The sequence below is a fragment of the Abramis brama genome (genome assembly GCF_963993115.1).
Source record: "Abramis brama genome assembly, contig: SCAFFOLD_104, whole genome shotgun sequence".
NCBI lineage: Eukaryota > Metazoa > Chordata > Actinopteri > Cypriniformes > Leuciscidae > Abramis > Abramis brama.
In genome coordinates this window covers 51922-72848 of record NW_028156072.1, presented here as the reverse complement: position 1 = coordinate 72848, position 20927 = coordinate 51922, and the positions used below count along the sequence as shown (strand labels likewise).

Sequence of the window (20927 nt, the reverse complement as noted above, 5' to 3'; positions counted from 1 at the left end):
TTATCACTGTCTCGACATGATTATTAATGTTATTGTTATTTTCTTACCCCTTGAAATATTAATCACATTTCTCCCAGCCATTGGAACATATCTGTACACTGTAAAAAATCCAACTCGCAAATTGTTTATTCAGCTTAAGATTATAAGTTGAGTAGGCAAATTTATGAGCGCAAAGTTGAGTTAACTTATAAAAACTATTTAACTGCATGTTTACTACTATTTTGTCCAATGAACACAAACAATTAAGTTGAATAAACTTAATGTTTTGATTTCTGCGTTCGAATGTTTAACTTCCTATTTTCGCGCATGCGCAGTCAGTTTCCTCATTCAACCACGCTATCGGAGGGACAGAAATCATCTCTGGTTGAGGTAAGTTTTCTTTTGCTTTATGAACGAAAATAAGCTACATTAAATGCACATATATGTTGGTAAAATATAGTATTATGTTAAAATATATTATATGTGGAGACAATAAGTGTCTTTGTAAAGTTTTGAATGTTCGGTTCAGGAAATGTGCTACCAGGATGGTGTGTCCATTAAAACACAGGGATCCAGTACTCAGTCCATACTCATTTTATTGCAACAGATCATAGAGTTGTATGGTTTCTATAAACAAATAAACAACAAGCAGAATCTTAAATACAATAGAACTTCAACTAATAAATCAGACATCACAATCCAATCATAAACAATTCAAATTCAGAATAGTAAGAACACTGAAATATAAGAATCATAATCACATACAACATTTCAAAACTAGACAAACAAACTCAAGAATTAACATCATAAAACAAATCAAAGATCACAAACTTACATTTTCAGGAACACATCAACTCTACAAAAGCTCTCATGGTGAGAGAAAGAAAGGACAGTCTGCTTCCATTGAATGTTGCACACACCAAACTCTAGTAATCAATCATTAAGTGCACCTGAGGAGAATTAGCTCCTCCCATGACCGGCTACGTCATGTGATCCCTAGAATTCTCAACAGCCGCCCCCAAATGTGTAAACATTTGACCCTAGAGAATTCTGTACAATTATTAATTAAAGTCATCTGCAAACTTAGTAAGGACCACCAGACGGCTGACTGGACGTATATAGCGTTTCCCTTCAATGAGAACCTCCACAACCCTTATCCTGCCGTCAGGACTTGGTAAGATTTTCGTAACAGTTCCTATAGGCCAGAGTCCCCGTGGAAGCTGCGGGTCAACGACCATAACTACAGCACCACAGGAAATTGAATTTCCCTCCTGTCTCCACTTCTGACGACTTTGAAGAGAAGGAAGATAATCTCTGATAAAACTTGACCAAAATCTATCAGACAGAACTTGACTATGCCTCCACTTCCTACGTGAAAGTATTTCAGAATCAGCATACATTACTTGAGGCAGGGAAGCATCTTGCCGCCCCATCAGCAATATATTAGGAGTTATGGGATCAGGATCCGATAGATTAGATGTCACATATCCAAGGGGTTTGGAGTTCAACATCTCTTCCACTTCGACCAGCACTGTATACAAGACTTCTGCTGAAAGCACCTGTGTACCCAATGTCACCCGTAAAGCTTCCTTAATGGATCTGACCTCTCTCTCCCAACATCCTCCAAAATGTGGAGAATATGGTGGGTTAAAGTTGAATTTAATCTGTTGCCGAAAAGCAGCTCTTGAAGGGCAGGGCTGAGTTGATTGAATGCTTCTCTGAGCTCTCGTTCTCCTCCCCGGAAATTAGTTCCTTGGTCTGATATAAGTTCATAAGGCCGACCTCTGCGAGCTATGAAACGCCGGAGGGCCAATAGAAAGCAATCGGTATCCAAACCCGACAACAGCTCAAGATGAACACATCGTGTTGTCTGACATTTGAAAAGAAGACCCCATCGTTTCTCATGTCTACGGCCTACACTGACATTAAAGGGACCAAAGCAGTCCATTCCAGTCGACCAAAATGGGGGCTTGTAAAGGCGGAGTCTAGAGGGAGGAAGATCAGCCATCCTGGGAACTGACGGAGACCCCTTCCATCTTTTACATTCACGACATAATCGTTGGACTGATTTTACAGCTTGTCGTCCCCGTAGAACCCAAAACTTTCTTCGAAGTTGGGCAAAAACTCTTTGTGGTCCTGGGTGACACAAAGTTGAATCAAGATCTGCAATCAGAAGTTTAGTTATAGGATTCTTAGGGTCCAACACGATGGGATGAATAGCCTCTAACTCTAAGTCCTCGCTCTGCCGAAGGCGACCTCCCACTCTTATTAGACGGGTCACGGGGTCCCACTCCGGTGCCAATTCAACAAGTCTACTGTGTGCAGAAACACCTTGTTCTAATTGGAGTAACTTGCTTTCCTCAGGAAAATCCTCTTCCTGTGCCTGACGAAGAAGTAACAACTCTGCTTGATTCTGACTGAGCTTATTCTCTGGCAGCTGATCAGGAGAAAAGTTTTCAATGGTATCTGCAATCAGCTCTGACCACGTTTTAAATTGGAGAGGGTCCACTTTGGGAAGACTTGGTAAAACTTGTGTCTGGCCACAAAACAAAGGTTTTCTCAATTCTAGTGATACTTCATTAGCAGAAGTGATTGGAAACTTTGGCCATTGATGAGATGGTAAAGCAAGGAAAGACGGTCCTCGAAACCATTGACTATTAGGAGATAGCTCTGTCAACTTCTTTCCTCTAGTAATTTCATCTGCTGGATTGTTCCCAGTGTCTACATATCTCCATTGTTCTGGTGTAGTGTAATCTAAGATCTCAGTTATCCGATTAGCTACAAATATCTTATACCGACAGGATTCAGAGCAGATCCATGTCAAAACTGTGGTTGAATCAGTCCAGAGTGTCACTTTATGGAGGGGCACGGAAAGTTCCTTTACTAAGAGATTCGCTAGTTGAGATCCGGCTAGAGCCGCACATAGTTCCAGGCGGGGAATGGAAGTGGTCTTCTTTGGGGCTACTCTAGATCGAGCCATAACAAATGAGGTGACAACTTCATTCCCATTTGAAAGATGAAGATAGGCTACGGCTCCATAAGCCTGCTCAGATGCGTCACAAAATACATGCAATTCTCTCCTCTCATCACCTGATCCTACTGATCCATACCACCGAGGAACTTGGATCTTACTCAAGCCAGAAAGCTCCTCTTCCCAAGCCATCCAACTTCTCTTAATACCTTCAGGAAGGTCTGGATCATCCCATCCACGCCCAGGTTTGATCCACAACTGCTGGAGCATGATCTTAGCACGCGTAGTGAAGGGAATAATGAACCCCAACGGGTCATATTGCCGAGCAAGGATGCGATACAGAATTCGCAAAGTCAGGGTCTGATATTCCACGGGTCGATGCTTGAACCCCAAAGTATCCTGTAAACAGTGCCAGCTCATCCCGAGTGTGCACTCACATGGATCGTTACAATCATGGCTCAGCCATAAGTCAGTCTGCTGGGAACGTGCTTCTTCTGGTAAGTGGTCAATCACGGAGGCATAATTACTACTCCATTGTCTGATCTCAAAGCCTCCCTCACTTAGTGCAGAACGTAGTTGCATGATCATTTCCTTAGCATCGTCAACAGTAGGCAAACTTTGCAAGCAATTATCGACATAGAATGAATGAAGGACTGAATCTTGAACTTCTGGATAAGTAGATGATATTCTTTTTGCATGTCTTTGAAGAGCATAAATGGCACAACAGGGACTTGATGTAGTACCAAATGGCAAAACTTGCCATTCATACACTTCAACTGGGGCATCTCTGGTCATATTTCTCCAAAGAAAACGTAACAATGGCCTATCTGAAGATAGTAAGCGAACTTGATGGAACATGGCCCGGATGTCGCCACTGATTGCAACTTGATGTTCTCTGAAACGGAGAAGAACTCCGAGAAGGGAAGAACCCAGGGTAGGGCCAGATAACAAATAGGAATTCAGGCTTTCACCGTTAAATTGATAGGAACAATTAAATACTAAACGGTGTTTCCCATTATGTTCAACTAGATGATGGGGTACATACCAAGATTCATCAGTGAAAGTCATTGCCTTTGGGTTCAGTTTCTTTACATAGCCAGATTCCACTAGCTTTTGAATCTCCTCCTCATATATTGCTGCCCGCACTGGATTCTTTGCCATCTGGCGTTCTGTGCGACGCAATGCTGGCATGACTGATTGCTGCAGAGCATTCAATTTGGGTGCATTTTTAGCTCGAAGTAAAGGAGTAGCGTATCTTACAACACCATTCATTTCTAGGCATTCTGTTCTCTGCTCCAGACACTCAAGAGCATATTGGTCTTGCTTTGACCGACACTCTGCCTTTGATGTCTGAGAATAGGGAAGGACATCGACTTGCCACAATCTTTCTACATCCCTCTGTAACTGATCTTTGATGGAAGTAGCCAAGAAGTGGCACTGAGAGATAGGATCAGTTGTGGGTATCAAGGAAGTGGGACCCTGCAAAACCCATCCTAGACGAGTATGCAGTGCAACAGGACTTCCAGGGGGACCAAATATTACTCGTTCCATAGAACATAGCAAATGAGGATGATCTGCTCCCACTAACAACAAAGGCTTAACCTGATGGAACTCTTCAAGAGGAATATTTCTAAGATGCTGATAGCATCTTCGAAGAGTACGGACAGGGTAAGTCTGTTCAGGTAAGTCCAACATCTTAGATGTGAATGCTGCACTGATCTCATATTTCCTTTGGCTGAACGATGCTGGAGAGATGGAAAATGTAACATTAGTGCCATTAATCTCCTCAGAACCCTGTCGGATAGTTCTCAACCTTAGCGACTCAGCCGCCCCAGTTAGGCCCAGCATCTCTGCAGCTGAAGAAAGGAGCATAGTTCTTTCTGAACCATCATCAAGAATGGCATAGGTCTCCACAGTCCTTCCTTCATAACTCAGAATAACCTTTACCACTTTCAACAGCACAGAATTTAGGCCACTTGGTCTACTCAAGTAGAATGTACCAGAGTCAGGTTTACGAATATTGACTTCATGCAAAACTCCCAAATGGCGCTCTTTGCAATATGGACAAGGCTTCTTCAAGTCACAATTAGCTGAACGATGTGTTCGACCACATCTCCAACAACGACCATTTTCCAAGATCCATTTTCTTTTAGCCTCCACATCAAACTGTTGGAAATGTATACACTGGCTCAAATGATGGGCTTGATAACCACAAAAGGCACAGAAAGGTCCTGGATCTGATTGGTTGCTATTATCATGCTGAGACATTCTACCTTTTGGGTTACAATGTTCCTCTTGATTTGCACCCTGCAAAAAGGTGGCCGTAGAATGCAGAGATTTAGGAGGTCTCTCTTCTCTCACTTGATACTTTGTTGCCCCCTTTGATTGTTCGGATACTTGGACTACTAGACTTTGACATTCTGCTTCCTCCTCCAGCCACTTTGCAAAATCCACCAAATTATATGGAATATTTGGATTGACAGTTCGAATATGTCTAGCAAAACTGGAGACATGATGGGCTGAAAGCTTACTTAGAAGCTGGTGAACATGAGAAGAACAAGCCAACTCCTTTGCCCCTTGATCTTGACCCCACGATTGAAGCATGCCTACGAGAGCCTGGACTCGTAGTGCAAACTGACTAAACCCAAGGGAATCCCCAGAGCGTAAGGCTGGAAGGTTCTGAATGGAAGCCAACTCCCGCAACACTAAGTGATGAGGTTGGCCATATTTCCGTTGGAGGGCATGTAATGCTGTAGTATAAGGCTGGGGGTCATGAGCATATGCCAGGGCCAAATGCCGTGCATCATCAAGCTTCAGATGATCCAAAAGGATATGATATTTGTATTGTTCTGTTTCCTCTGAAGGTAATAGATTTTTTAGTGCCATATTCAGCATTGCAAATTCTTGAGGATCGTTTCTTTTGAAACATGGAAAGGAAGGCCTCTCAATTGCAGCTAGTCTTGAATTCCCAGTTACTGAGGAAGGCTGAACATAGGCTGCCATTACTGGTTGACTCACCATTGAATCTCCAGACTGGATCATACCCGGAGGTCCAAACGATGTCTGAGGTCTAAACACAGGAACACTACTAGTAGCAGTCACGCCTGGAGGGCCCCTGGATTGTCCTAATGGTCCAAACTGTGCTATAGGTATTGAAGGAACCCGACCACTTGACGATGGTATGGCCGTCGGAAAGACATGACCCGGATAAACAAAAGGACCATAAGGAGGACACAGTAGAGGAGGAGGAAATGGCACTGGATAACCTGGAAACATCCATGGGGAAAATCCATTCCCTTGACCAGGAACAGGCCCACCGCCTATCGCCACCTGTGGATCATTGGCTGGACAAACTGGATACAATGGCTGTTGAATTAAGGACCAAGGCGGAACATTACCAAACTGAGTTGGATTCATACTCATTCCTGGAGGATTCTCGGAGGACTGGGACTGAGAGTAAACGTGCTGTGTAGCAACAGGTTCAGTTAACAATTGGGCTTGAGACAACTGTAGAGAACAGGGCACTAATGATCCTCCCCCTTCTTGTGGCAAGGGCGTAGGGAGCATAGATCTTGGTGGAGGAGGAAGAGTACTTTGTCTACTGAGTTGAGGAGGTGATGTAGGTGGATCAATATCATGTCGGCTTGCTTCATGTTGTCTTAGGCATTCACCCAATTCATGAACAAGAGATGTTCCAGCATTGTCATCCTCTTGATCCCGTCTCACCTCAGGAGATGTTGTCTTAGAACTTTGTTTGGAACTGATTGTGAAGGAAGAGTTTCGACTCATCTGGATGGTTCTCATACTCTGGCTCAGTTCTGACACCATTTCTTTTATTTGCTGTACCTCGCTAGCGAGATTCCTCACTTCAGCCCGAGTTTCAGATATATCAGCTCCCTGTGATACTTCCTGAAACACATGATCAGAAACATTTTGTCCTTGTGTGCAGGCTGGTTTTCTTGACTGAGTCAGTAAGTAATCCTGATGCCATCTGGGGGGGTTTGATATCCGTTTAGGTCTTTTAGAATCATCTTGATCCATCCTAGCAGCCTCTCCGGCTCGAAGGACCATGTAAAGTTTTGAATGTTCGGTTCAGGAAATGTGCTACCAGGATGGTGTGTCCATTAAAACACAGGGATCCAGTACTCAGTCCATACTCATTTTATTGCAACAGATCATAGAGTTGTATGGTTTCTATAAACAAATAAACAACAAGCAGAATCTTAAATACAATAGAACTTCAACTAATAAATCAGACATCACAATCCAATCATAAACAATTCAAATTCAGAATAGTAAGAACACTGAAATATAAGAATCATAATCACATACAACATTTCAAAACTAGACAAACAAACTCAAGAATTAACATCATAAAACAAATCAAAGATCACAAACTTACATTTTCAGGAACACATCAACTCTACAAAAGCTCTCATGGTGAGAGAAAGAAAGGACAGTCTGCTTCCATTGAATGTTGCACACACCAAACTCTAGTAATCAATCATTAAGTGCACCTGAGGAGAATTAGCTCCTCCCATGACCGGCTACGTCATGTGATCCCTAGAATTCTCAACAGTCTTGTTACTAACAAGTTGTTAGAGATTATCCGCGTAGCACATTGCTAACGTTATTGACACCTAATGTTAGAATAAAGCGAAGAAACATGCTTGAATGAGAAAAGACAGGGACGTGCCCGATGTTTAAAATGTTAACCTCAGTAAGTCGTGAAAAAAGACTCAAATGTGGTGCTTGCCCTGATTAAAAAGCTGTTTCTCTCGGACAAAATGTGAGAATTCAGTTATCTTTCACGGCTTATTGCTAATTAATAGTGAAATACACACACAATTATATCAAAAACCCCACCGTGTGTAACGTTAACGTTAGTATTCATGTAAACGCAGTCGGTTAATGTTGTGAAATCCACGTTTCAGTATTAGATCTGTAACGTTACAATAGCTCTTAAAGTGACAGTAGTCTATTTATATTCAATTTCAAGTTTATTTGTCATATAAATGTCAGTGACAGTGTGTAGCCTACATGCATACGTTGAGGCTCAGGCATTCAACAGTAGTGCAAAATAATTAAATATAATATAATTTAGAGGAAATATATATAGGCCTATATGCAACACAAATGTTGTTAAAAATGTATGTTTGCTTTGTATATTAAATAATAGTGTGTGTGTGTGTGTATGAAATATGTTCACTGCTCTATAATAACTTAACTATACTTAACTATAATTAAAACAGTGAAAAATATGAATTGATTCTCTTTCACATTTGATTTTTCCATTTCTGTAGTGTTTTTACTAAATGTAAATTAATGTACTGTAGATTTTTTTTATATGTATCTTTGTTCTGTTGTATTTGTCCCGTTTAGACTAAAGAACATCAGTAAAGCGAAAACAACCTCTGATGTGCTAAACAGTGGCCTTTTTTTTGAAAGATCAGGTGAGTTTATAATTTTCTAGTTAGTAGAACTGAAGTAACGTGTAGCCTATGCCTATACTTAATTCTTACTGTTTTAACAATGTTTTTTTTTCCAGGGTGGGTGCTGAGTATTACAAGATCACACAAACTAATCCAAAAAGCACCTTTTTCTCTTTGTTAGATGAATACACATCTAATTGTACAAAGCAAGTGGTGGAGCGTATGAGATGAGATAAAGATCCTCCTTGACCAACTTAATCATCAGGTAATTATTTAGCATGTGATAGTATGCTAAATAATTAGCATACTAGTTAAAGGCTCAATTTTGCCATCTCTTTTTCAAGATAATTCCCAATGCTTCTCTTTGGATATAATATGCATATAACTTGATCCATATTTGTTTTCTGTCTTTCAGACACAGAAACTCCAATGGGCTTGCTCAAAAAAAGGCTAAAACACTCAGAGCTCTGAGGAAAAGTCTGGAAACAGCCTGAAGACTTGCCTGGTAAGAAGATTTGTGTCATCAGTATATACACTAGGGCTGCATCTAACGATTATTTTTGTTGTCGATTAATCTATCGATTATTTCTTCGATTGGTCGACTAATCTAACGATTATTTTTACGATTAATCTAATGGTTATTTTTGGGATTAGCCGATTTATCCATTGGCAAACTTTCCAATAAATAATAATAACAACAATATATCAGCTGTAGTGCATCTGTATATTATTTTAACATGAAATCTATGGATGACAAAAAAATTGTATTTCAGAAAGGGTAATTGTCATTTTATTATGAAATATGCGAACAGGAAGCATTTCGTCACCTTCCTAAAATAATTGCCTAAGTCATTTTTTCAGGTTTCTCAGAAAAAACAAAAACGGAACGAATAATTGAATATCATCACCTTCCTAAAATAATTGCCTAAGTCATTTTTCAGGTTTCTCAGAAAACACAAAAAAAAATGCAAAATAACTTCAGAGGTTCGTTCTTCTTGATGCAGCTCCCATCTTGAAAAGCTTGTAAAATTGCCTTTTAAAATTGCTTGTAAAATCTTTTGACTTAGGCCAAATAAAACGGCCTAAGTCACACTCTTGACATAGGCCATTATACTACAGGGGTAGAAATGCATGATCTGTTCAACTGAGGATGTGGGGATTTTACCAGAGGTGGCCAGCATCATGAGGAGATGACTTATGCCAAAAAATCATTTTTGTCAAATGACTTAGGCAATTATTTTAGGAAGGTGACGATTTTAAACTTTATTTTTAACTAATGGTACTATTTCATAAAATGTAAGATGTATATAGTCACAGGCCTACAGTATTTAGGAAATGTGTTTACTAGAGTCTGTTATTAATTACCATAGTGGGAATATGATTTACTCAATTAACTTGTCCATTAACTTGTCCGAAAATGCACTTGTTTATTTGCTAAAAGGGTCACATGCACTATATTGCAGCCTAGGCTACCGGTAATGTAAATATAAAGTTAGGGGCCGATCACACCTGACGCGTTTTTGAGTGAGAGGCGCCTATTTTCAATTGGTTTCCTATGGCAGCGAGCATTCTGCGCGCTGTTTATGCGCCTGCTGCGCCTCGCGTTTTTGAAGTTAAAAAAAAACCTCCGAGCGGAAAGAGCGCCTGACGTCATCGCGTTTTTTTCCACTGTCCAATCGAATGAATGGAGAATAAATTCTGTTTTAGTGATGAAAGCTAGTTAAGCTACAGTTGCTTGAACGCCCAGAGAGTGCGATGATGGAGGATAAACTTGTGGTGCTCTCGCGGGTTGCAGGAGCTTAACGACTTCACGAACCGTAACTACCACAATGTTAACAAAGTAAATATAGTTAATAAAAGGCTGATTTGATGTTTACTTGACTGACAGGACAGCTGTTTCAGTGGTGCCTAGCAACATAAAAAATGCAGCGCACTGCTCGTTCTGTGTGATGGTTCAGTGCTGTGCACCTCGCGTTTTCGAACCTGAAAAACGCGTTAGGTGTGCTTTAGTCGTTTGTTTTTAAAGTCTACATTAGAGACCTGCGCCGCGCGGGACGGATTTCTCCCTTAATAATTCCTAAAATGCTGACATCTCAGTTCATCGTGATCTCACAAATCTCTGTTATTATCAGTGAAACTGGCTGCACAATGAATCTTTCATAATATCTAGTGATGCACCGAAATGAAAATTCTGGGCCGAAACCGAAACCGAAAATTTAGGATGCTCTTGGCCGAAAACCGAAACTGAAGCCGAAAATGGCTTCTTTTAAAAACGTATATATACTGCTTGAATTTAATGGATCTGAAATGAAAAATCACAATATAATAATCAAATTTTATTAACAGTTACATAACAAAACATAAAATATTTTTAACAATAAATATAAATAATAATACCAAATAATATTATTCTTCAAGTTTTATGTTCCATCAAATAAAATAGTTTTTTAAAAGTTGTGCAAAAAAAATCCACAATTTTGGAGATTTTTGCAGAACAAATGTTACATATTGCAACTTTGGTGTCCTCTCGTATAGGGCTGTCACTTTTGTGAAAAATAAATCCTGTTCGATTTTTGAGACATAGGCTAAGTGTTCATTGAATCGTTAGTAAATTGCCTATATTTGGCGTTGATCCGTTTTCAACGCCAAATATAGGCAAATCCACGGACAACTAAACAGGCATTAGGACGACCGTAAAGAGGGCGCACAAGTCAGCAATGTGGACTGCCATAACATCAATGAAAAGCATTACTGAAGGCTACATATTATGCACTATATTATGCAGAAATAGGCTATGTGTGTGTGTGTGTGTGTGTGTGTGTGTGTGTGTGTGTGTGTGTGTCAGAACCTGCAGTTGCTGTGTGACGCGCGTTCGCTGCGAGCGTATACTGTAGTGACGAGCTGGACGCGCTCCGAGAGAAGGCCGTTAAAATCGATTCCCTATTTTCGTTTTCGAAACTTGTGTTGGTTGGTCCAATCGATTGTGCAATAAGTGACAGCCCTTTGACATGCTTAATCTTTGATAGGCAGACGCGTGATAACAGCTCGACCGTGAGTGAAACCTAAGCGCTTGCGCACAGATGGGAGGGGCGGGTGACATTCATTTTCGGTTAAACGTTTTCGGCTGTTTTTTTTAATTAAACCGATAATGCCATTTCAGTCGAAAATTTTCGGCGGCCGAAATTTCGGTGCACCCCTAATAATATCTACACTTTGTTTGTTATAATCAGATGATTTGCCAGTATGCAGAATTCAGCACTGAACAAAAAGATTCTATTTTAAATGCATCTGATTGGCCATTGTGTTCAAGAAATCAACACATATGTCTGTGATTGGCTACATTGTTCAACGCTGCAAACATGTTATAAATAGAGACTCTGGCCTGTAAATCGTTTCTATTTTGTTTTAGTTGTTCTTGTTGCTTTTGTGCAACAGATAAATGAAAATTTATTTGTTTTTAGATGTTCAATTTGTAGATATTTCTATTTTGTGGGAGTCCCGCGAATCGTTTTATTCTCCCTCAACCAGCACACACACGAGTGCATTACCGCCCGTGTCCGCACTTGGCCATCAGAACTAACTGTATATTCCCGCGCCGCACTCTGTTGCGTTGGGTCCCGCGGGAGTGCAGGTCTCTAGTCTACATGTGCATACACACCTTTTAAAAAAATAGCACATGCACTGAAAGCTTCGCGGGAGCGGGAGCAGAAGCCGCCATTACTCGACATTTAAACGTAAATAATTAATGTGACGCGTCGACGCATTTCATGCGTATCGACGTATTTTCATAGTCGACGTAATCAATGACGTCGACGCGTCGTTGCGGCCCTAATATACACTCATCAGCATATACACTCACATTTGATATTATTTCACCTGTTCACCAGATCCTGTAGGAGATCCAGGAAATCCATATGACTAGTGATTTAAAGGATTAGTTCACCTCAAAATGAAAATTTACTAATAATTTACTCACCCCAATGCCATCCAAGATATCCATGTCTTTCTTTCCTCAGTGGAAGAGAAATTAAGGTTTTTGATGAAAACATTTCATGATTTTTCTTCAAATAATGGACTTCAATTGTAACCAATGTTTTGAAGTCCAAATCAATGCCGTTTCAAAGGTCTTTGAAGTGCTTCAACGCGCTGAGTATGATCACAGCTGAGGATTAGGGTCTTATCTAGAGAAACGATCGGTCATAAAAAAAAATGTATATACTTTTTAACCACATTTGTTCGGATCGAGCTGTTCAGATTGAGCTGGGAACTACGTCATCACGTTGAAAGGAAACGCTCGACGGCGCCGGCGGAAATACGGGAAATACCCATAGATGGAAGTACCGTTTGTAAACAGTGGGGCGGTACTTCTGCCAGCGCCTGCGCCGTCGAGCGTTTCCTTTCAACGTGATGACGTAGTTCCCAGCTCAATCCGAACAGCTCGATCTGAACAAATGTGGTTAAAAAGTATATAAATTATTATTTATTTTTTTAAATAACAGATCGTTTCACTAAATAAGACCCTAATCCTCAGCTGTGATCGTGCTCAGCCCGTTGAAGAACTTCAAAGACCTTTGAAACGGCATTGATTTCCATTCATGATTTCCATGAAGTCCATTATTCGAAGAAACATCCAGAAATGTTTTCCTCAAAAACCTTAATTTATCTTCCACTGAGGAAAGAAAGACATGGATATCTTGGATGGCATTGGGGTGAGTAAATTATAAGGAAATTTTCATTTTGAGGTTTACTAATCCTTTAAAACAATCCTCACTGATGCAATAAGATCAGTTTGGGTGATGCACAGAATGTGAGCCTTTATACACTTTGCATGTGTGATTTTGGGTAACCTATGTCTCTTAAAATAAAATAAAAACATTAAATCAGAATGTCCGTGGACGGCGTTGTGCCACACATAACCACGTTAAAGTAATAGTTCACCCCAATATGAAAATTAGCCAATGATTTACTCACCCTGAAGTCATGCTATGTGTATATTAAATTCTTCTTTCAGACGAATACATTAGGAGTTAAATATATATATAAAAAAACTCTTCCAAACTTTATAATGGCAGTGATATAGTGGCAGACTTGAGGGTGAGTAAATCATCATGGGCTAATTTTCATCTTTGGGTAAACTTTCCCATAATACTGATATCATGGCATCTAACAGCACATGTGCAGGAAATTGGGAGATGTATTCCGTTAATCAGTTTTAGTTCTATGGCTGAATTTGAACAAGCTTAAAAACACTTTTCAAGTGAAGTACATGAGCACATGTTTATGGTCACTCTGTGGTCTAACTTAATAAAAAATAATAATAATTTGACCCTAATTTTATGCTGATTTATTTTCTACTGCAGGGCACAGAGTCAGAAGACATTCACAAGGGGAGAAGAGAGGATCTTAACTATTGTTGAAGATGGTGTTGTCACTGTCCACTCAAACCCAAATATAAGGTGCCTCTTTGTAGTACTATATGATCAGATTAGGCTGGATAATGTGCAAGAACTTTGCCACAGGTTACTCTCCTATTTGGCTTGATTTATGCCCTCAATGTGAACTATCCTAAATTATTAAAATACACTTTTGACTAAATTAATAATTGTTTATTGGTCTTGACCCTAAAGTGCTCAGCAATATTCCCGTCTATCAAAAAAATATTGTTCAAGTAGCTGCAATCCATAATTGTAAGATTGAGCATTTATTTATTCCAGTTTGTACTCTAATTTAGTGCATAGTCTTTTTGTGACTTCCATTCTTCTCTAGAACAAAGAATTTGTAGTTTATTGTTTACTGTTTCTCCCAAAACTGTTTTACTTCTTAAAATACAAATTAAAGCTGCATGTGTCTTGCACATTAGAAATTAAGTCCTATAAGTTTGAGACTGAAAAAAAGTAAATAAATGTGATTTTAGGGTAAAATATTCCTTTGAAAAAAATATTATTGCCATGATGACAGCTGATTTAAATGACATTTGTATTTGTCTTCAACATGCTTATGAATAAATGTTTTGTTAACATTGACTCAGTTTTCAGTTTCTGACTTCAGCAAAATTATTGTAGTTTCCAGTGGTAACATATTATTACTTGGTACCAATTTCCAATAGGATTTTTTTGTTTACTCAACTCCGGACATTGAGTTCTACAGACAAAATTTTTTGAATTGGCACAACTTAAAAAGGTTTGTTAAATAGTTCCACCTCTCCAGAAAACTAACAATCTTAAGTTAACCCAATTAAATATTTTTTGTATGACTTACAACTTAATTTCAGTTAGTACAACTGTTATTTACAAAAGTTGAGTAAACAAGATTTACCCAACAATATTTAACCACCACACGTTGCCAGTTGATGGAAAACACAGCAAATTGCACCTTGACGTCAATTTGACATCAACAAATAGTCAAGATTTTGACCTCCATGTATGACATGCATGAATATGCATATTTTCATTATATTTTGTAATTATTTCCTTGTGGTTGTAAAGAGGCCCAACAAAGGTATCAATCTGACATGTTTTTTCTGGTCCTTACATCTCAGGTCAATATCATTGACATTAAATCGATGTTGATTTGATGTCAGGAAATAAGACGTCAAATTGATGTGAAATTTATGTCAAAACAATGTCTGAAATGTCTGAGAAAGTATATTTATTACTCATTGTAAATCAATGCGTCTCATTTTCAACATCTAAAAGACCTAGCCTAAATGATCTTGAAAGTTGTAGGCCTAGGTCTATGTATTTTGCATGTGTGTTTTTATTTATTTAAATCCTAGCATGTTTACATTTAGTTCACGTTAAATGACAGCAGACACTATAATTGCATATACTATAAAAGGTCAATTTAATCTGATATTGAAGCTGATTTTTAAAATAATCATCATGGACTACAAATTGACTACAGAAAGATGTCACATCCTGGCCATATCGTGCGGAAAAGTAGCAGATCTGCATAACCGCTCTAACACTCACACTCAACTGCCAGAGATCTTCACTCAAAATCCTTCATTTCCAAATCCTGGTAAGTAACCAGCATGCTGTAGCCATGGAAGCTAGCGAACAAACTGGGTCAGAAATCGCAGATTCTACCCGACCTAAAAAGCTTCAGCACCCATCTAAAAATCTCTATGAATGGGAGCACATTAAAACCCGAAATCAACTCATCATAAATCAGCTCATCAACTTACAGTGTATATATCTCCTCGCCTTCCATTGTCAATTGCGCTCGTTCCTGTTGCATGTCCTCAATCTGGCAACCTGCGTGAGTGTGAGTCAAGTCAAGTCATCTTCGTTTATATAGCGCTTTTAACAATGTAGATTGTTCCAAACCAGCTTTACATTGATAATAGGAAATTAAAGTGTTTTGGCTTTATAGCAGCTCTAGAATAAAGTTTTTGTCCAGCTAAAGTTAGTTTGATTGATTCACTTCCGTCGCAACGATCATTAGTTATTAACTTAGGGGCCGCTAACACGACACCGTTTTAACAGAAAACTCTTAAGTTCTTTCTGCGCAAACTTCAAAAACGCGAACCAGTGAGAACGCCAATGGCGTGCACATGCGTATTACGAGTTCAGTCTATAGGTATGTGCGTTTGAATATATGTGCGCAGGCGTGTAGTCCTTCCCTACAAATCAACCCTCAACATACTACTTATCTGGCCATAAAATTAATAATACAGAATTGTATCGCTTCCACATAGCCACGCGAACCGGAATTATCAAGACAACGCTTTATCTGTAGAGAGGTAAAGGGAGGGGAGGGAGGCCCTCACAGGGAAGAGCCTAGTTGACATTTCAGGACTGCGCTGTGGTCGCGTCCAAGCGCAGGTCCTTCATCAGATCTGGATACAGCCTGGATCCGGCGGACTGCGGTAAACCTCGGGATAAACAGAGAGACTAATATTAGCGTAGACGCCATTCTTCTTATGATGTAACGAGTACATCAGGATTTATGGGAAGTGTTCCCGGTTCCGGCTGACCTAATCTATGCAGCCTAACATTTAATTATAAAAGTCTATAATGTATTATGTGAATGCTAGGTCAAAGAGATGTGTCTTTAATCTAGCTTTGAACTGACAGAGTGTGTCTGCTTCCCGGACAATGTTAGGAAGACTGTTCCAAAGTTTTGGTGCTAAATATGAAAAGGATCTACCGCCAGCATTTGACTTTGATATTCTAGGTATTATCTACTGGCCGGAATTTTGAGACCGCAATAGACGTGAAGGACTATAATGCGTTAAGAGCTCGCTCAAGTATTGCGGAGCTAAACCATTTAGTGCTTTGTAAGTAATCAGCAATATTTTAAAATTTATACAATGTTTAATAGGGAGCCAATGCAGTGTTGACAGAACAGGGCTAATATGGTCATACTTCCTGGTTCTGGTAAGAACTCTAGCTTCTGCGTTTTGGACCAGCTGTAATTTGTTTATTAAGCGTGCAGGGCAACCACCCATAATAGCATTACAATAAACTAGCCTTGATGTCATGAACGCAAGGACTAATTATTCTGCATTTGTCATTGAGAGCATATGACAATTTAGATCTATTTTTAAGATGGAAAAATGCGGTTTTACAGGTACTAGACACGTGACTTTCAAATGAAAGATTGGTATCGTCAAAGAGCACACCCAGGTTCCTAACTGAAGACGAAGACCTGACAGAGCAGCCATCAAGTGTTAGACAGTATTCTAGATTATTACGTGAGGAAGTTTTTTGTCCAATAATTAGAATCTTTGTTTTTTTTCAGAATTAAGTAGTAGGAAATTACTAGTCATCCAATTTTTTATATCACCTATGCATTCCGTTAAGTTTCGTCAGGGCATGAAGAAATATAAAGCTGAGTATCATCAGCATAACAGTGAAAACTAATTCCATGCTTCCTAATGATATCTCCCAATAGCATGTACAGAGTGAAAAGCAACGGTCCTAGTACTGAGCCTTGTGGTACGCCATACTGAACTTGTGATCGATGAGACATCTCTTCATTTACTGCTACAAACTGATAACGGTCAGATAAGTATGATTTAAACCATGCTAATGGAGTCTAAGCAGGAGGAGGCGGGGGAAACAACTCTCTCCAATATTTTGAATTTGGACTGCAGTACCCATTTCAGTGCTAGCTGTCAATCTCACACACTGCACCTTTAATGGTATTCAGAACAGAACAAGAATGAAAAATCGAGTAGCTATAAATTATATTTTAAATAATAAAAAGGTTATAGTGGCATTCATTAAATAATATACAAACATCAATTCAAAATAAATTTATTTAAAGCAAAACTGAAACGGCATTGGGCTTAACTCTCTAATTCGGCAAGAATCCAAATATGTTTCCATATTTTCCATGTAACATTTGGTTGCTAAACACTTATTATGCAAACAAGGCTTTGTACTTCACTCATGTTCCAATGTCTACATAAAACAGCATAATTCACATGCGCAAGTCAAGCCACCTTTATTTATATAGTGCTTTTTACAATACAGATTGTTTCAAAGCAGCTTTACAGTGTAAGAAAAAATTATGTGGACGTCCAAGATCTTAAAAATGAAGTTTATTACAGCATATAGCAGTGGCAAGGTACACAAAGCACCTTGGGTTCACCGGCGTCAGAATGAACCCAGAATATCCAAATTTCAAAACTTTTGTCCTGTTACAGTTTTACCACTCTTGATGTAAATGAAGTTGCTCTCGTTGCAACAGCTGTGGTCTTTATGTTAATGAAGTTGTGACACCCCATTGTCTGAGAAGGTTCTCTGTGTCCTACACCCATTCCCATTCTACAATTGATGATGACCATTTGCTCTCGTTGCAACAGCTGTGGTCTTTATGTTAATGAAGTTGTGACACCCCATTGTCTGAGAAGGTTCTCTGTGTCCTACACCCATTCCCATTCTACAATTGATGATGACCATTTGCTCAGGATGTGATCAGCCCAAATGGTGAAGAAACAATATAACTTGACTTCTTTCATCTCTATGATAATTAAGCCATTTTGGGGATGAGCTCATTCTAAAATATATTTTGGAGTGGAATCTGGGTCGAGGCAGACTACAATTTCTTACAACAGTGATAACAGGAAAATAACAAAGTCTATAATAACAATGTGAAAAAGTAACTAGCGTTACTTGTTTGAAAAAGTAACTTCGATATTTTGTTGTAAACTGAAAAAGTAATGTGTTACCTTACTAGTTACTTGAAAAAGTACTCTGATTACATAACTCACTCGTTACTTGTAATGAGTTACCCCCACTGCTGCTGACTGTGACTAATATTACCGTAGATGCCATTCTGATGTAACGGGTACAGTTGCAATAAAAATGATTTAACCATTTAATAAAACAATTCAACAAAGGCATCTGTAAACTATTATACTAGTGATTTTACTTTCGTCCAACCAAGGACGCTAAGTATTGTAGTGATTAATACTCATGTCATCACTGACGTTGTGAATTTTGGATCAATCGTCACTTAAGGTGTGGTTATGAGTACATCAGATGACCACCTTCTTCCTCTCTTAGTTCAGGGCACCAGCACCAGTCTTTTACCTTGGAAGTATGAGAACACTCCCAACAGGGGGCAGTTCTATCATTTAGAACTAGATAGTAAAGTTTGTAGACAAACTTTAAGTTGGCTTGAAAAAGCCTAGCCAGAAAGTTTTAAAAAGTTTTAAAAGCTCGGAAGTTTGAAGGTTTCCAGTTTGAAGTAGTTTGAAATTTAAAATAGTTTTAAAGATTAAAGTTTTAATGTTTTGAAGATAGTTTGGAATCTAGCATATTGCTAACATGATTTGTGCATGTTGACAGAATTATTCATCATGTTAACATGTTGCTAACATGATTAGCTTGTTGCTAGCATGATTTAGCATGTTAACATATAGAAGCTAACATGCTGTTAACATGATTAGCACATTAATAGCATGCTGTTAACATAATTAGCACATGGTTACCATGTTGCTAGCATGATTTACCAAGATTTAGTACCATTTTTACCACATTCTAGCATGATTTACCATATTTACCGCGTTCTAGCATGATTTACCATGTTTCTAGTAAGATTTACCATGATTTACCACAATTTACCACATTCTAGCATGTTGCTAGCATGATTTACCACATTTTCAAGCTAGTTAACAATAGCACAAGCAAACCTGCATGTAGGCCTACTGTATTTAGCAGACTCAGAGAGATTATCACTGTGCTGTGCACAGCCATTACTTCTAAAATATAGTATAGGGGAGAGCCGGGACAGTTGAAACACTTTTCAGATAAATGCCGTTTTCTAAGATAAGGTTACAGATAGAATTTTTTTTGTGTGTGTGATCAACAACTCACATATCTGTTCACTATCTCCAGTTCCGGGGGCGCGGTTACGCTGCTGACCCTGTGTCTCAACGCTACTATTTTTAACGTTATTAGGTTTAAACGTTTTTAGCGTTTTAGTGTGTTTTTAGTTGTTATTGTTGTGTTGTTTAAGCGTTTTTGCACTTTACCGCCATGAATCTCTCCGCTGTCTGTGCCGTTCTGGCAGTTTTGTCAGTAATACCTGGAAGTAACGCCGTCAACTCGGATAATACTGAAGTTTGGATTATACCCACTATCGTCTATTCTCTGGAGTTTTTGCTCTCTCTAAGGAATAATGCAAACAGCTTGGAGATCGGGACCATCTTCAATAGTTGCCCATTGAAGGAGGGAAGAGGAAAAAAAGGACAATTTTTAAAAAGCGAGGCTCCAGAGGAGGAATTAGAAACCGGTTAAGGAGACGGAGAAGTCGTCACCCTCTTCCAGTAATCACTCTATCAAACGTGAGATCACTTAACAACAAGCTGGATGAGGTAATACTTCGTGTTAAACATGAGGAGGACTTCAGACGCAGTAATCTCATCTGTTTCACCGAGACATGGTTACAGGGCCGGCCCGCGGAATAGGCAAAATGCTTTTTTACTTTTTTTTTTTTTTATAATACTATTTTAAAACCATTAATTCGAAATACTACCAAATAAAGCAAAAAAAGTCCGTCTCATCAATCTTCCCCTGCCCATGCTTGAAGTGCGTCAGAAGTGCTTCACTGTTGTGTAGCGTGCGCGACGCCGCATCCAATGCAGACAACACTGCTTTTGTTAACACGCAGCTAGTAGAAACGGGCCTGGCAGCTCGCGCCAGTTCTAGACACGGTTAAAGTTTCCTGATTGTGACGGATGGCCGAATTTACATGACACATTATAAATGAGCATAGTCTGCGATAGATACAGTGCCAAAAAGAAGAGAAGAGGATAAAAGGGGATAAAGACAGAGGTAAAGTGATGTAGTGAATGAACAATTTATTGCATAGGAGTAAGATGCTATAATTTCATGGCAGTTATTTTTACCTTAAACTTAATGTTAGCAGTTGTTCTGGGGTCTCCAGAGTCCGCAGACTGCAGGCCCGGGGTGGGTAATCGGGAGAATCGGGAGAATTCCCGGTGGGCCGCTTCACTTATGGGCCGGTCGAGGATTTTTTCTTTTTCTCCCCCACATTTGTCACGTTAGTTACATTTATGGAGCTCATAA

General features: G+C 39.2%; 1 long non-coding RNA gene across 1 annotated transcript; it reads left to right on the top strand.

The window, feature by feature from the left end:
* Positions 1–284: 284 nt before the first annotated feature.
* Positions 285–14326, top strand: LOC311077075. Its single transcript, XR_014604742.1, has 5 exons — positions 285–369; positions 8333–8403; positions 8564–8647; positions 8798–8887; positions 13743–14326. It is a non-coding gene; the product is annotated as an uncharacterized lncRNA (long non-coding RNA).
* The last annotated feature ends 6601 nt before the right edge of the window (positions 14327–20927 follow it).